At 35.5% G+C, this 19,313-nt stretch overlaps 1 pseudogene; it reads right to left on the bottom strand.

The window, feature by feature from the left end:
* Nucleotides 1-263: 263 nt before the first annotated feature.
* LOC116869861 overlaps nucleotides 264-19,313 on the bottom strand; it is a 45,066-nt pseudogene continuing 26,016 nt past the window's right edge.

The following is a 19,313-nucleotide window of genomic DNA, read 5'->3' as shown; positions in this document are numbered from 1 at the left end:
CTCTCTTCTCTCTCTGACAAATAAATAAATAAAATCTTTTTAAAAATTAGTGACTTAAAACTGACACACACACACACACACATACACACACACAACAAATGGTCCACAAAATGTTCTCATTTTCTTCTGAAGGATTTACAATGCATTGCTATCATTAACCAGTCTTTTACTATTAAACTTATATGGTGAATTGACACAAATAGCTTTGAGACCATTCTTCCACCACTGGTTAAGACTAGTGTGATGGGTGTTGGGGATATTATTCACTTATGAACTTTCTGGGCAGACTTGGTGAGCTTTCTAGCTCCAACTGCCTTCTTGTCCACCACTTTGATGGACATCCATAGAAACCGACAGATGGTTTCTACATCATGAACAGCAAAATGGCCAGAGGAGGATAATCAGAGAAGCTCCCAACACTCATAGGCTTGCCAGGAACTGTATCAATGATAGCAACATAACCAGATTTCAGGAACATGGGGCCATCTTCCAGCTTTTATCCAGAACTGTGGTCAGTCTTCTCCTTCAGTTCAGCAAACGTGCAACAATGTGAGCTGTGTGATAATCCAATGCAAATGCATATCCAGCACTTATTTGGCTGGATGTTTCAGGATAATCACCTGAGTGGTGAAGCCAGCTGCTTCTGTAGGTGAGTCATTTTCACTGTGCCCATCCACAGTGCCATGACGAACATCTTTGACAAATATGTTCTTGATATTGAAACCCACATTGTCCCCAGGAATAGCCTCACTCAAAGATTCATGCTGCATTTCAGCAGACTTTATATCAGTTATAACATTGACTAGAGCAAAGGTGACCACCATGCCTGGTTTAAGAACATGAATCTCTGGGACACCTAAATGGCACAGTCCATTGAGCATCTGGCTCTTGGCTTCAGTTCAGGTTGTGATTTTAGGGGTGTGAGATCAAGCCCCACATGGGACTCCATGCTCAACATAAAGTCTACTTAGTATTCTCTCCCCCTCTCCCTCTACCCCTCTCCACCTCTGAAATAAATATATAAATCTTAAAAACAAAAAACAAAACAAAAGTCTCCACTCAACCCACAGGGACAGTACCAATATGACAAATTCTGTAGATATCCTGAAAGGACAGATGCAAGGGCTTGTCAGTTGGACGAGTTTGTGGCAGGATGCAATCTGGGGTTTCAGGTAGTATGGTTCCACTGACATTGCCATTTTTACAGATGACTTTCCATCCCTTGAACAAAGGCATGTTAGTGCTTGGCTACAGCATGTATGCTGTCACTGTTCCAACCAGAAACTGGCATAAATGCTACTGTCTCAGGATTGTAGCCAATCTTCTTAATGTAGGTGCTGACTTCCTTAATGAGTTCCTCGCATCTCTTCTGGCTGTAGGATGGCTCAGTGGAATCCATTTTGTGAACCCCAATGATTAGTCATTTACTAATTATTATTAGCTGTTTACACCCAGTGTGTAAGCCAGAGGGTTTGCTCGTGGGTCTGCCCATTCTTGGAGATATCGTCTTCAAATTCACCAACACCAGCAGAGACGATCAGGACAGCACAGACAGCCTGAAATGTGCATGTAATTATGTTTTAGATGGGGTCTCTGTGTCCTGGGACATCAATAATGGGGGACTCAATGATGGTCACATAATACTTGTTGGTCTTGAATTTCCACATGGAGATATCAATGGTGATATCATCTTCACCTTCAGCTTTCAGTTTATCCAACACCCAGGCCTACTTGAAAGGGCCCTTTCCTACCTCAGCAGCCTTCTTCTCAAGTATTTCAATTGTTCTTTTGTTGCTTCCACCACATTCGCAGATCAGATGACCAAGTTGTGGTAAACTTGCCTGAATCTATGCATCCATGATGTCAATGAGTCATCTCCTTTCTCACTTTGTTTTAGATTTTGTGATGGTTTTCATGACACCAGTGTTCTGATGGCAAACCTGTTGTGAAAAAGCAGACTAGAACTTTTTAAAAACTTGTAAATCTATTTGGGGAACTTGGCATTTTGAGAAAAAATGAATGAAAAAGAATATCCTGGATCTAAAACTCAAGTCAAGTTGACTTCAGAGAGAATCCAATGTGACAAATAATAAGTTACTGTTGGGAAAGTGAAGTAGCATACCATTAGGAAACTAACTACACAAACATGGCTCATCTCTTTTGTGCCCCTAGTGTATTTCAGGGTTCAATATTCAGCTCCTTAGAATTCCCATATCCTCCATTCCTGAATAGGAGCTATCTGCATATTTTTACATCATACAGGCACAATGAAAATACCAACTCACTGATTTCATCTTGTTTAGTTAAATTTTCAACAAGATAAGGAATCATAATGCTCTACTCTTTGGACATGCACACAAACACCCCAAGACAGGTAGACTATTATGTCTTTCAATGTGCAGATTCTATTTAACTCCCTTGTTTCCTAGCAGTTACCACTATGCACATAACACAGGATTAAAAAATCATGGGCTGCATACATAAAAATAAAGTACTTAATATGGAGTTTCTTTAAGGTAGAGCAAGAATTGAACATTAACAAAACAATAAATACTTCTATTTACTCAGTATTCACTGGTGCTGAGCACTTTACCCACTTTACCTTTAATCCTTAAAATTCCTCTGTCAGGCATTATCATTCACATTTTGCGGAAAGGGTATTTCTAAGAAGTAAATGGTCCACTGTGATACACAGAGTAACCTGTAGCCTGGCTCTCAATCACAGCCTGTCTGGCGGTACACCCCCATGCTCTCTCCCTTCCAGCACACTTTCTCTCCTTACTGCTCTAACCACATGCCATCCAATTTACGTATGACTTTATGAATACTATAATGAAAAAGCATGGAGAAAATGTGTTTCTGCTTCACAGCTGGCTAATACCTTCCAACCAGATCTCCACCTAGTAATCACTTTGTCTTGTGGGTAAGTTGTTTTGTTTTGGTTTATCAAAATATTTTTCTGTTCAAGGGAAAGCTTGTCTGAGAGGATATACATACATCAGTACCAAATAATCAAATAAAAGAGGCATGAAGTTTTCTAGGTAGCCTGTAAGCTAGCCAGGAAGATAACAGAGGGATGAAGTAGACCAGGAGAAAGAAAGAATGCCCATCATGATCCTCCAGTTAAATTAAGTCTTCAAAACTTAAGCTCTTGAGCCAGAGGCCTAATCAGTGGAGGAGAGTGGACAAAGATATTGCCTGGGTCTTAAAGCAAGGCTCTTGTGCAGCCTGGCCTCCTTCTTATGACTGATGTGTTGGTGAAGAAAGCCACGTAGTGACCAAACCCTCTGACTTTGGCTTGCTAATGCAGGTCTCCATCTGCCCTACATTTCAATTACTAGAGTTGGGAGAAGATAAAGAATCAAATTAAATTTCCCAGAATCACTCAACAAGCAAGATATGAAAAGCAGCAGCCCTTGTTTGACCTGGGTTCAATTATTTAATAAAATGTTCTTACAATCCTCATCATCAGATGTAGGGCCTGATCCTTATTGGTTGTACATTCTACCCAAAACTAGTTAATTTATCATATCATATCACTTTCACTCAGTCACTGTAAAGGTTGCCACTGGGTATTATCATTGACTCAAATTCCTCAGTCATAGCATGGCAGTAAGTGATCAACACCAGAACCTAATGTTTGCCCTTTTAAAAATAATACCTACAGAACATAAACATTCTTGCTACTTGTCTTCTTTCTTGATCTTCATCTTCCAAGAAATGATCATAAATGAAATATGACTGATTCTCAACAATGTGCTAAGCTTACGTTTTATATTTATAGCCACTATGCACTATGCACAATATAAAACATAAAACTACGTTTTATACTTATAGCCACATGCATAACAAATGCCATATCTGCTTTTGTCATAAATATGCAGTTAAAACATTTCCCAAGTATTGTATAAACTGTTCTATATAAATTATCACAACAAACCTAGGACATGGTAATGGGAAAAAAACCTGAGGCTCAGAGGCAAATGTGCCCAACATTGTATGGCTATCTTCTGAAGTAGTAAAACATTATTTGAACCACTCTTTTTGTTCTTATCATATACTGATCTTTATTGTCATTGTTTGTGTCCAGTCAAATGTCAGCTCTTTAAAGCTGAGGAATCTAATGAAAGCAATTAACACTTTCCCCAGAAAAATCCATACATCTGTCATCGTTCCCATGATTTCAGAGAGTGGGAAGACCTGCTGTAGCCTGCCTAAGACTTGAAAATCCATGTACCCTACAGAGCCATGAGCCCTAAGCTCAGAACACCTCATATGCTCTCCTACCCTCCTTCATGTCTTCCACAGGCTTATATCTTGCACACTTCTGGTTCTCGAGAAATACACTGACTTCAAAAGAGGAGGACACTTGCTGTGAACTTTGCAGTCTGAGAGGCTATAAATGTGGTTTACCAGAGAGCTTGTTTTTCTTTTTTATTATCATATTCTTGAACACATAAAACCCATGAAAGAGATAACAGTAACTTGTGATCTGAGCCTTGACTTTGGCGAGCACTATGGGAATAGACACTTCTTCACTGGACTGCTTTTGTCTTATATCAAAAATACTGATGGTTCTAGAAGATCTGGGTATGTCTATGCCAATTGTTTCATGTTGGAGATATTTAGGGAGGTGTTAAAGTGGACATTAGCACTCTTTTTAGAAAGAAAGTATTTTTCTTTCTTGAATACTCTTATCACATAAAAAGAACTTGGCAGACAAAAAGTTGAGACCATTCAATATGTGGTCTTTTGGTAAAAACTAAAATTTAATTGAAGGTTTTTAATCTCGGTATGAAGTTCACATATTATTATTATTTTACTTTATGTTTCCTTCTAAAAACACTTTAAAGTCCAAACATGCCTTTTATTGTGGGACCTGTAATAAAAATACCTAGAAATAGAAAGTCCAGGCCTTTGCTCCATCCTTTGTGCCTAATTCTGAACTTTATCACCCTTTGCCTAAGTTCTTAGAACCACTTCCTGTCTCAGAACCTCCTGGCTAATCTGCTAAGTGTTGGCTGAAACCAGCTTTTTTCCAGTAATTAAATCTAATCATGTCATTTGCTTACTTTAAAACCTTTCTTGGCTTCTATTGCCTATAGCATTAGATCACGTTCTTATTTTAGCTTGAAAGCCCCTTTCACCATACTTCTGGCTTTGCGTTCTTTTGCTAACTCCATCTAAACTCTTGTCCCCTTGGTTTGAGCCACCAACACAACCCTAAATTCCAGTTTTACTAAAGTTGCTACCACTTTTTTTTTAAATTAACATATAACATATTATTTGTTTCAGGGGTACAGTTCTGTGAATCATCAGTCTTACACAATTCACAGCACTCACCATAACTCATATCCTCACCCTCCCACCTCCCTCCCCTCCAGCAACCCTCAGTCTGTTTCCTGAGATTAAGAGTTTCTTAATGACTTGTCTCCCTCCCCACTCTAATCTTGTTTCATTTTTCCCTCCCTTCCCCCCATGACTCCTCACCCTGCCTCTCAAATTCCTCATATCAGAGAGATAATATGGTAATTGTCTTTCTCTGATTGACTTATTTTGCTTAGCATAATACCCTCTAGTTCCATCCACATCTTTGCAAATGGCAAGATTTCGGGGGGGGGGGGTGTTGATGGCTGCATAGTATTCCATTGCATATATGTACCACATCTTCTTTATCCATTAATCTGTTGATGTAGCTACCACTTTCTAAGCACAATTAGACCTACCACAATAATAAGCATACTATCAACCTGGAAACACCTACTTACCTTTTAAGACTCAATTCAATCTTTGTCTCTTCCAAGAAGGCTTTCATGAACCCGTCATGTAGTTATTTTATCCTTTTAACCTCAGTTCCATTTTATTATATAATTTTGTTAAAGCTGATGCCATTGAAAGTTGCAAGTGTGATGCCTATCTTTTCAATAAGACTATGAGGTCCTCAAAAACAAAAATAAATTTTATTGCCTTTGCATACCTAGCACCAGGCCAATAATTGGTGTAATTCACTAGCTCAGAAATTATTTGAATAATCAATGAATAATATAGTGGAGTGAATCTGAGCTCAAAGTTTTGCTCTAATTGCTAAGCAGTGTGTAAACTGGAAGTAAATAAATTTAAGTAGAAAATGTCAGACATTTCTAACTAGATTTTATTGAATTATAATCGACATACAATATTATGTTAGTTCCAGGTATACAACATAGGGATTTAATATTTCCATACATTATGAAATGATCTCCACAATAGTTCTAGGTACCCTGTCACTATACAAAATTATTCAAATATTATTGACTTTATTCCCTATGATATCTTGCTATTTATTTTATAACTAGAAGTTTGTATCTCTTAATCTCCTTCACCTATTTTACCTGTCCACACCCATATCCCCTTTGCCAACTACTAGATTGTTTTCTGTTTTTTGGATTTTATTTTTTCAATTATTTTGGGTTTTAGATTCCACATATAAGTGAATCATAAGATACTCATCTTTCTCAGTCATAGTTATTTCACTTAGCATAATACACTTTAAGTCCATTCATGTTATCACAGATGGCAAATTACATTCTCTATTATAACTAATATCCCATTGTATGTATATGGACTTCCAAAACTAACAGAATAATATTGAATAAAAGAAGCAATAGTGGTCATCCTCACCTTGTTCCTAATCCTAGAGGAAACATTTTCAGCTTTTCAACATTAAGTAAGATGTTAGCTGTGGTTCTGTCGTATATGGCCTTCTTATTTTGAGGTATGTTCCCCTCTGTTGACTTTTTTGGACTTTTTATCATAAGCAGATGTTGAATTTTGCCAAATGCTTTTTCTGCCTCTATTGAAATGATCATAGGAATTTTATCCCTCACTATGTTAATGGAGTGTATCATGTTGATTGATTTGTGATGTCATACCATCTTTGAATCCCTAAGATGGATTCCCCTTGGTCATGGTATATGAACTTTTTAATGTGGTGCTGAATTTAGTTTGCTAATATTTTGTTGAAGATTTTTGCATCTCTGTTCATCAGGGGTATTAGCCGGGAATTCTCCTTTTTTGTAGTGTCTTTGTCTGGTCTTGGTATCAAGGTGTTTCTGACCCCATAAAATAAGCTCAGAAGTGTTCTTTCCTCATCTTCAATTTTTTGGGATAAATTGAGGAGGGTAGATATTAACTCCTTTTTAAATGTGTGGTAGAATTCACCTCTGAAGCCATCTGAAAGTGGACTTCTGTTTTAGGGAGTTTTTGATTACTTCAATTTCATCACTAGTAATTGGTTTAATGAGACTTTCTAATTCTTCATGATTTCAGTCTTGGAAGATTACACTCTTGTAGGAAATTATCCTTTTTTCCTAAATTGTCTAATTTGTTCACACATCACTATTTTTAGTACTCTCTTATGATCCTTTATATTGTTGTAATATTGGCTGAAATTTCTCTTCATTGATTTTTTACTTTATTTATTTAGGCCATCTCTCTCTTTTCCTTGATGTTTCTGGTTTTGTTAATTTTGTTTGTCTTTTCAAAGAAGCAGCTCTTAGCTTCATTGATCTTTTATATTTTTTCTATTTTATTTATTTCCACTCTGATCTTTATTATTTCCTACCTTCTAACTTTAGACTTTGTTCTTCTTTTTCTAGTTCCCTCAGATATAAGATTAAATTATTTACTTGAGATTTTTCTCATTTCTTGAGTTGAGCCTGTATTGCTATGAACTTCCCCGTTAGGGCTGCTTTTGCTACATCCCAAAGATTTTGGAAGCTTGAGTGTCCATTTTCATTGTTCTGAAAATAATTTTTTATTTCTTCTTTGTTTTTTTTGTTGTTGTTGTTGACCCATTGATTGTTTAATAATATGTTGCTGTCTCCACATTTTTGTGAGGTCTTTTTTTTTCAGTTTTATTCTTATGATTGATTTTTAGTCTCCTACCAACTAAGTAGGAAAAGATATTTGATATTATTTCAATCTTCTTGAGTTTCTTGAGACTTGTTTTGTGACCTGACATGTGATTTATCCTGGAGAACCTTCCATGTGTAGTTGAAAAATACATATATTCTGCTGTTTGGGGGTTAAATGTTTGTATATATTAAGCCCATCTGGTCTAATATGTTGTTTAAAGCCAATATGTACATTTTGATTTTATATTTGGATCATTTATTCATTGATGTAAGTGGGATATTAAAGTTCCCTACTATTATTGCTGTCTAATTCTCCCTTTATTTCTGTTAATATTTGCTTGATATATTTAGATGTTCCCATGTTAGGTGCATAACTGTTTACAAATTTGATGTTTTTGCTGGATTGACCTCTGTATCATTATATAATGCTCTTCTTTGTCTTTGTTACTGTCTTTGTTTTAAAAGACTCTTCTTGGGTCTATCAGAAATACCCAGCAAAAAAAAAACCAGAACCCTGGACTGAGGGTTAAAATTTCTTGAAATAAACATAAATTTCTTAGGTCAGAAACAAAGGGAGTAAAGAAAAGAAGATTCAGATATAAATGGTGGAAGGCACCAGACAAATATCAGAAAATATTGGAAACTTGGCTATATGGAGAAAGCATATTTATTGATATTCTGCACCAACAACAAGAAGAGAGGGGTACAAAAGAAGAGCCAAATACTAGAAAATCTGGCTTAATGCACTTCTACCCTCTACACAGGAATCTCTTCTTTAAAGTACAGAAATCCCCAACTCACTTCAATATGAACAACAGGGAAGAATTGTGACCACTCCTGTATTAATTAAATATGTAAAATAAATAAAAATAAATACATAAATAGCATAGATGGAAAATATATATAATATGAAGACTCACCAGAAAAAATATGTCTGTAAAGCAGAGTTTTCATATTTTACACATTGTTACATATTTTTATATTAGTGTAACCTAATTTTTCAAAGAAAATAAAAGAGAATTAAATGGCAAAAGCTATTAACGAACAAAATAATTCACAATCAAGAAAACGCAGAAATGTGATAGCTAAAAAAGAGGAAGATGAGAAATGAGAACAAAATGACTGTATAAAGAATTAGAAATAAAAGTAGTAGGTTTAGAAATGAAGACTCAATTGAAAGTAATATAAGAGTAAGTAGACAACTCAGGAGGCAATGTTCAGAAAATAAAAGAAAAAAAAGAACTTAAAAAACTAAACAAAGAGACTAAAAATAATTTGATAGATATAGAACAAAGAATACCTAACATGAGTATAATTAGAGGTGTTGATGATGAAAATCAAAACCATGGAATGAAAAAACACTAAAACTATAACCCAGGAAATCATTCTTATTTGTAAGAAATTTGGATCTATTTATTGAAATGCACAAAATATATCTAGGAATTGATACACAATAGTAATATCTTAGTATAAAATAAGAAACTAGATATTTTTATCAAATTAAGAAAATTATTTAATTATGCTAACCATCAGTGATAGTATGTACACTAATTTAAAATTACTCAAAAATTCTAGAAAATTGTTTGCCTATATGAACCCAGTGCCATAAAATTTAGTACCTCTTTAATAAATAACTACCCTGTCATCATCTATCCTAACAAAATAGTCATATCTGTAATTGTGATAATAATGGCAAATTGCATTGATCTGAAAATATATATTGGCAGTTATCTGTATCTTTGATTAATTAAAATTTCAGTCCAATAAATCATTACTTACATTGTAAATAATGATGGAGGAGGGAGGAAAGATAATCAAAGTTTTGTCATAGCAAATGTTGAGAGCCACTCACCTTGTGCAGTTCATTCAATGTATAAACAAGAAAATAAAATTTAAAGGAGATAAGTAATTTGCCCAATATAAAACAGTCAAACAGTACCAGGTTTCAAATATAAGTTTAATCTTTTAATTTTCATGTCCATGCTTTGTTCTATCATATCATGCATAAAATTAAAGTTGTTCATTTTATTTCAGACTAAATATCATAATGGAGGAAATTAGAAAATCATAGTTCTTAAAGGAAGATGATTTCATGGCCTTTATGTAGAAATAATGGAGCACTTAATATAAAAGACAATTTTAAAAACAATAGTCAGTCAGTGTAGTAAAGAATACTATAATGTTATGGGTTCATCAAAATCTACATGTTGTCTTTCTGGGCTCACAGCTACCTTACAGTTAGGTATGGTCAAGTGCTTGATTTCAAGCCAATGCAATGTAACATAAATAACCTGTACTACTTCTCAGTTGGGCTATAAAAACCTTCTGAAAGTGCATTCTGAGAAGGAAGAAAATATTCTTAGAGCAGATGAGACCAAACTTTGCTTGCTTTTGATTCTTAGTATTAATATAGATAATGAGAGAGAAAAAAATTTTTAAAAATCCATAAACAAATATCTATTCTCTCTTCCCTATCAGCTGGCTAGATGCCAGTGCCTTGAAAATTACATATTTAAAATAATAAATAAAGTGTTGCTAATGTGGACACCTAGGTCACTTTATAAAACATAACCCTCCGACCCTTCTATCTCTTGGGTTTTACTCGAGCAAGAAACAAACATCTTTTTGAATTAAGTCACTTATATTTCAAAGTTTACCTGCTACTGTAATTAATGTTACCTTAAAGAGAAATTTCAATCAGTGGGCAGTAACAAAAAAGATATAAAATCTGTGTTACTGACAGAAGAAAACTAGGAAACTAATATCAGAGACTGGAATTATGAATTGTCAAGTTAGGCGGTGAGGAAATACTCAGTTACAGTGATGCTGATGGTATCTGGAGAGGCAAACCACACACCTTCTAGCCTGCAGCTCTATCAAAAGAGACTAGAAAAAAGAATTATATTAGCATCCATTATATATTAGTAGCTTTATTTAGTAAGCTATTAGAAGAAGAAAGGACCACAGAAAAGACAAAGCCAATTCAGCCATCTAATAAATAATTGGCAGTCTTTCCATATTAAAAGAGCAAAGCAGGAGCTCCTGGCTGGCTCAGCTGACAGAGCATGCTCAGGGTCATGAGTTCAAGACCCACATGAGGCAATAGAGTTTACTTAAAAATACATAAAAATAAATAAAAGATTAAAGCATTTACAAATATATCAAGAGAGAAAGAATAGATGTGTGTGTGTGTCTATGTGTGTGTGTGTGAGTGTGTGTATGCACATAATGGAGTACTCTAAAATATATTTTATATTTGACTGTACATATAAAATGAAAGGGAATAAGGAAGCATCCAGAAATGTTAATCTTTGAAAAGTTGGGAATGCTTATCCCAAACAGTAAAGAATAAGATTTTTTTAACTTAAAGATCTGAAGGTACTACTACAGGACAAAGTTTAGATTGAGCCAAACCCTCAGCCAAAATTGACGGCCATAAAGTAAATGTCATTGACTTGAAAAAAAAAAAAAAATGAGATGAAAAAGAAATGAAATAAATCGATATAAGAATGATGTCTAACAAATAATTGTAGGTATGGCAATTGGCACATTGAACTAAGTGCAAGCAAAGAGATGAAAGTCTTTAGTAATTTTAAAGGAAATTATATTGCCAAAACAACTGTGAGCTAAAACTTAAAAGTCTTTGGCTGATTAGGTCTCTGTTTATCTGTTTATTAGTTTATTGATGTGGCTTAAAAAAAAAAAAAAACCTACCCTGAAATTCTTTGAAATTTAAGAGGTAATGTTTATTTATAAATATCGCCTATATAATCAAATCTTGATAAATAGTTTTGAATCTCTTGATGGCCAAATATGTATTGCATATATTTTACTGTAAATCTATGTAAATGATGCTTTTTTATGAACTTGTCTCTTTAATCCTTTCTTCTTCTGCTCCCCAGGCTGCAAGACTTAAACATTACTATAAAGAGAATATTCATGACTGGAGTAATATTATTATTGGATTTGTTTTCTTCTCTTGGTGAGGTTTGGAGTTTAAGCCTAGACATAGGCTCTTTTCCTTCTCTAAATGATCTTTTTTTTTTAAAGATTTTGTTTATTTATTTGACAGAGAGAGACAGCACAAACAGGGGGAGCAGGAAAGGGAGAAGCAAGCTCCCCACTAGGCAGGGAGACCAAAACAGGGCTGATCCCAGGACCCTGAGACCATAACCTGAGCTGAAGGCAGACACTTAACCGACTGAGCCACCCAGACACCCCTGAATAATCATTTCCGATAAAGTAGCAAAAATAGAAAGTATACTTTTATTTATTTTTTAAAAGCCTTTGGCTGAGTTTTGAAACAACTCTTAAGCCACCAAACTCATACACACAGGAAGTACTCAGCAAAAACTCTAGAGCCCTCAACATCCACTACAGATGTGGCCATGTCACATAATGTACGAGAACCAGCAAGAACGTCCAAGATAGCAAAACCAGATACCACAGAGAACAAGGACATTCCTCTCTGAGAGCAAAATCAAGTTCTAATCAAAGAACGTCCCTCACTGCCAAGACTTCTTAACAGCTGTCCAAAAGGATTTCATCATTACCGTGGGCCAGTGATTACTGTGTATAATGCAATTTTCTGTTTTCTGAGTGGAGTATTTATTACAGTCATCCTGTCTCTCTTCCACTATCCATGTTGGCTAGAGTGGGGAAGACAGAGAATTTGCAACTAATTTAGCTATTGAATAAATAATTGACAACTTTTGCAGATTAAAAGATTAAAACATGAAATCTTTCTTAAAAGGCATATATATATATATAAAGTGGATTACTCTAAAATATATATCTTATATTTAGCTTATTATCCAGCAGACAGTTGACAATTTTACTTTTTAATGCTCTGAATGATGTCTAATGTTGGGAATTTCTAAGTCTTAAGATTCTGCAATATTTTTACATCATCCTTAGTAAAAGCCTTTATAATCAAGGCCTTCATTATACTACTTTGGGCTCCATTGCTTGTCTCTGCCTATATCCTTTTTACCTACCAGCGATATTTGCCCAAAGAATTCTTGATGCTCTTTCAAGCCCCACAATACAGTATAAGTAAAAGCAAGCCTGTAGCTAAGAAAATAGTCCACTGGCTTATCTTCTCTTCCCCCAGTAGCAGACCCTGAGGCAAAGATTTGAGTCCTCAGAATTTATTTGGAAGAGGATCCCAGGAGGTACTGTAAGGGAAAGGGGAAGGGAGCAAAGGAAGGGAAGGAAGGCGATAAAAACATGCTTTATCAAGCAAATTGCCCTTGAGTATCTACAGTCTTATGGCCTTAGGAAACTAAGAGGTTTTCTAGAATGTGCACAATGTGCAGCTCACTGCCATCCCATCCATGGATGAGGGAAACCCTCTGGGTCTGAGGTCTGCTCCTTAATGGTGGTATTTCCCCAGCACTTGGAGGCTGTTGCATGCTCAGGCAGAGCAGGCTCCAAGTGCCAGAGAAAGCTCTCAAGTAAAAGGAAACTGTTGCCAGCAGTTGGAAGTCAAACCAAATTAGTATAGAACCGGTGAGGAGCAGGGTGATGGTAATCTCAATCTCATCTCTACTAAGGAAAAGCTATTTTATTCTGAGTTGTTCTGGAAGCTGGATATTGAGTCTATTTTGGATATACAGCCTGATGCTAGTTGACTAATACTTTGGTAGTGAGAAACTACCTTCTGTTTAATCTGAATCCTGAAAGGCAAAGACCTCCGGGAATAAGTCTTAGAGGGTTAACTGATATTTTCAAAATACCACCAGAAATGTTGATGGGAAAGCCATCTCAGATATTTTAAGCTTAGCTGCCTCTAACTACATGTTCTACCCATGACAAATTCCATAGTGAAAAAAACAAATGTTGAACATTTAGCCTGAATGAGAAGACTTTGGGATTGTAAACCACCAAAGTTGGGGAGTTTTTTGTCCCTCCAGCATAACTGTAACAGATATTTTCCATTCAACCCTTCAGCTAAACTCCCCCCTCCTCTGTTGCAGGAAGCCAGCCTGTAAAGAGTATACCAATGAGCTGTCTTGCCCTCTGGTTTCTACTTGAGTACAACCACTAGCAACCTGGCAGGAGATTAGAGGGAGAGAGGAGAGTGGGAACAGAGTATTTAAAATCTTCTAACTCCCTCTTTATGGGAGCAACACTTTGATTTGCTGGTTCTCCCCATAAAGGCCATGGCTTTTCAAGGTGGTGACTCCACAAGACTCTCCTTCCAGGTAATTTCCCTCTTCAGGCCTATGGGGGAAAATAGGTTCTGGGTGATTAGTGTTGGGATATCTCTCCTTGATAGTTCTCCTATATCCCATGTATATCTTCATAAAAGACCCCTTTACTAAATAATTCTTGAATTATTCTTTGGAATGAATTATCTATTTCCTGCTGGGACACTGACTGATACATTTATTCTAGCATATACCATCTGGTTTCGTTTTTCTATAATAAAACATCACGTCGTTAACAGGGCATTCTTCCTGAACCACTGTGGTTTCCACTACATTCAACCTTGCCAAAATCAAGAAAGAGGCTGAGAGATCTATATTCCACTGTCATCTCAACATTATTTACACAATAGAACTCTTTCCACAGACAATGATGTCTTTATGTCTGAGAGAGCAATAATACCATCCAAATTACATATCTGTTGCTCCACTGACCAACCCCAGCCTATTTTTTAAATGCAGTACTGCTTCTTTAGTACTTTAGGGAAGTTTTCTAATGGAAGACTTTGATATTATTTCTTTTTCCTCACATTACCTCCCTCAACTCTACTATGGGGTTGAGTTTGGTTTTGCTTAATGTGTTGAAAGGACAATCTCCACAAAAATAACATTTATTGAGAATTGATTAGTAATTCAAAATACTGGATTTTTTTAGGAGGTAAGGACTGATGTGCTTCAAGTATGTTACAAATCAATTCATTAAGTCAAAGCAAGAGGTGAACAGATTATTTAACTACTCAGAACCAGGGGAAACTTGTTTAATCCCACACTTAAGTGTTCAACAGCATCACCTAAGGCAACTTATGAAAGGATCTCAGATATATGCATTCCAATTTCAAAAAGAAAGAGAAACTAGTAAACTAGAGATTATCATCTATGGAATATGTTCAAAAGCACCATTTAACAAGCCTATACTTAAAATAATTTTGCCATTATATGTAATTTATATTTTATGTAAATTAGACTTACCAAATCATCTTATAGAATTCTAGTCCATGTTTGTTAGAGACAAATAGACATTTTTCTCCTACTGAAAATTACCATTTTTTTTCCCCTCCTGAGCATTGCTTCTTTATCCTTGGATCTTAATATTTATATAGAGTTCCACAATTTAAGATCCTTTTCACATACAGTCATAGTTTATCTAACAGTCCTTTGAAAATCTGATGACAATAATGAGCACTCTGTCTGAGGTTAGGTACATGGGCCTATATACATGTACTACTACATTACAGTTGAGGAATATTTGCTGATTTCCTAAAATTTATCCAATGGTGAATAAATCCTGTAATTTATAGGTTAATCCTCACAATACTTCTATGAGGTAGATTGTGTTATTCCCATTTTTCAACTGAGAAAATTAAGCCACAAAGAAATGATTTGTTCAAGTGAGGCTGCAGAATTTGGTGTTAAACTCAAACTTAGCACCATGTCCAATTCATTACCCTTTGTCCAATGACTACCTCCAACTTCTGTTTGCATGGATTATCACCTATATTCTACTATAAAGTATTTTATATTAATAAGGCAGAACCAATATTTATTGAATTAGAATTACAAGATATTTAGGATATTTAAAGTTTTCTAACTAAATGAGATGATAAAAATCCTATCTGATCTTCAGATCATAGCTCCATTTTTATTTCAGATGTTAAATCTCTGCTCTATAAAATTTATCCACTCAGAAGCATTTCCAGTTTATCCTATGTGTTGTATAAAGTTAAAACCAAATATCCATGCCCCAAACATAGATGTGGTTCATTATTTCAACAGTTTTTTCCTTTCCTCTGTTTCCTTCTCAGCATTCATGCCCAACCTACCACCTTGGACTCTGGACCTTCTGCCTTGACCTGTTGATACCCAAGTCTTGGTGTGGGGAAGAGAAAAACAAAGACACTTGAGTACTCATAAGAAGACCTGGTTCTAATGCATTTTGCCACTTATCAGGTGAATACCTTGGGTAAATCACTTAGAGGTAAATCTCAGAGTAACAGTTTCCTCATCTGGAAATGAGGATGATATGGTCCACATCTATGTCTTAGGGTTATAGAAAGTGTCCAACAAGATATATTACCCAAGAAAGTGCTTCAGAAATGTTTGAAACAACACACACACACACACACACACACACACACACACATTTAGGTTTCCGTGATTAGAGTCAGCAAAGATGTCCCCATTGGCAAAACCAGCATTAAGTTTTTTAAAAGTAAGAGCAGTGAGATTACACATCCAGGAAATTGTTCACTGCAACTGTCCAGTCATCACTGTTATGTCCCACATGTTGGTGCTGCTTTATTACATGATACTGACCACACTGAGCTGACTCATCCAGTCAGCTCTACAGAAGAGCTGATGTCCTGGTTCCCAAATTGAACATAAACCAACAGATGAGTCATTTAATAAACTCAGTGACCTTGCATGGTTCAGTGATTTACCTAGTGAAATTGTATGGTGGATTTACTGTCCAGTATTATATTACTACTTCATTATAAATAATACCAACCTAATGGTCTTTAAAAAGTAACCTTCAGTAACCTCTTTAAATAAAGAAGGGTCAATTATTTCTCAATATATGTGGGATTTTTAAAGATATTGTTATATAACTTGTTTGGTAGATTTTTCAGAATTTTTTTGAAGATGGTTGGGCTTATTTTATCAACTTTCTTGCATTCCAATGGTTGAGTGAACAGCTCTGCAGCATATCTTTCAACACATGGATTAAGACCTTCCATAAATGAATTCAATAGAATTATATCACTGAAGTACAAAATGTGCGAGGCAAATATAAACTATGAGCAAAAATCAAATGGAGTCAGAGAAGACATGTCAGCAACTGTTCTCCAGAATTATAAAATCCAGCTGGAAAAACTGGTTCAGAAAAAAGTTGACAAAATAATGAAATTCCTAGTATTTTATAGATCTTTTTAAGAAGAAATTAAGTTAAATGTGATTCCTCAAAAAGGCCAGTTTTATGATGACTCGGTGCCTAACCTATGATTCTAAAACAAACAATAATGGCAATCATTTCAGTAGCTTTTTAAAACATTTCATGGTCAGGTTCTCTTAGGTTACAAATCTGTAGCAATTAAAATGTCTATGAATAAAAACACTGAGGATAGTAATCCCAGACCTCAAACACGTGTATATAAAAAAAATTTTTTTTTTACTTTATATTTTCTTTAACAACTGATTTCTAGCCTCTGAGTCCCCAGTCAGTCCCATGGCCAAATTCAGGATTACTCAGTCAGTGCAGTATTTTCTCCATCTAGGAGTAGCCTGAAAGTTTTCTCAACTCACTCATTATCCCTGGGGTGGCATCTCAGTTTCGGGGGATCTAATTAGTAACTAAGCATCAGGGGGAATGGGAGAATGTCTGACTCTCAACTATCACTTTCTCACCAAGATCAGATGTTAAGACATTGGCACCTTATCTCCTTTCTTACCATTGGTATCTAACCATATTGCAATGCACCCAATCCCACCAGGGTTAGATCATTGCTCCATGCAAGTCACTTTGCATCCTCAAAGTCTCTGCTACAAGTCCCCTTCAGGTAGACCAGCTCTCTCTCCTCTACATGTGTGCCTCTAAAGAGGGAGGAGAGGAAAAGAATATCCTGTAGAATGTAATATGTTGGTATAGAGGGTTTAGAAATGACTTTTACTCAAAAGGTATTCACAATCCAAAGAAAGCATTAACTTAATATTTCTGTTTTTCTCATAGTGGCCACATCAAGCTTTGAGTATGGGCTTTGGATTCAGATGGACTGGATCAAACCCAAGCTCTACCATGTGGAAGAGTTTCTATTCTTACTTTGGATACAATAAATTGAATAGTAGCTGTTTCATAGGGTTGTTGCACAGACTAAAGGATAATAGGTATAAAAATAATTAAAACATTTTCTGGTGTATAATAATCACTAAACAAATGATACTCATTATCCTCATCATTATATCTCCTTCTCTCCATTTCCTCCTTCACCTTCTCCCACTTATAGAAACGTATCCATGTTGAAGGCTCCTGTGAAAAAACAGGAGAGCTGATACTGAGTTAAATAAGTGGGACACCACATTGGTCAGGAGAAGATATTTTTACACTATCCCATGTGTCACTCACAATCCTGTCACTTTTGCCTATGGATGTGCTGCATTCCTTATTGTGCTGTAAAAAATTTCTCCAAATGCCTAAAAGATATTCTTTCAATGTGAACACAGAAGGCTAATATTTGGATCCAGTCATTAAAACCTATTTAATTTCATAACCACAAGCCAGGATTGGATAGTTTAAGTAAGAAAGGAGATCAGCATGAATTCTGTAAGCTTTCATCTGTTTCCTTTCCTAAAAGTATCCAGTTTTAAATCCAAAGAATAGTTCTTCCTAAGTATTATAATGAAAAAGCTCCAAAGATTAAATCAATCCAGAATCACCTCATGGGTAACTAGCCTAGTAAGTTAATTACAGGATCCTTTGTTGCTCTTTTTTTATTGTGGGTAAGAGTTCTTGATGCAATATTTTTAGTTAATTGAAGATTTTCTTTAAAACTATGCAAGACAGCCAGCAAATAGTGCATTTATGTATGTAATAGAAATGGTTGTAATATATCATTAAGGCACTCCAGGGCATGTTTTATTGGTTCATTAATACAGTACATGCCTTAGGTGTATTCAACCACTCGGGGCCTATATTAATGGACCAATAAAATATACCCGGGAGTGCCTTAATGCCACCCTAATATGGCTAAGTTGAAATTAATTTTTTCAGGCTTATCTTTTTTAAAATCATTTTTCCCTACTTGGTAAGATAGATTCCTTTACAGGGGGAGAAAGTTCATGGTGACAGAATAAGAAGAAGCAGGATAATAAAAACCTTTAGTTCCATCAATTTTGTAAAATGTTTCGTCCTTTCAGAGAGTTCCATTTCTAATCCTCTATATTCTACTTCCAGTGTCTTCCCACATCTTCCACAGAAATCAATAAACTTGTGGCTAGAAGGAGGAAAATAAGACCTACTTATTCTTGGAAGTTACAGATCAATGCACCAACAAATGTCATGTCTAGCTATAAAAGCTAATCACCTTTCAATATTCTACCTGATCAGGACAAATACTTACCCTGATTTAAGGACAAGTTTTTCACCTAACTCCTCTAACACCTTGTGTAATCAAAGAATCAAAGAATCAGGCTTCCCTCCAAAAAGGAAAACGTTCTT

Source organism: Lontra canadensis, unplaced genomic scaffold (genome assembly GCF_010015895.1).
Source record: "Lontra canadensis isolate GAN:19392208 unplaced genomic scaffold, GSC_riverotter_1.0 scaffold21, whole genome shotgun sequence".
Lineage (NCBI taxonomy): Eukaryota > Metazoa > Chordata > Mammalia > Carnivora > Mustelidae > Lontra > Lontra canadensis.
This window is presented reverse-complemented; position numbering and strand designations above follow the sequence as displayed.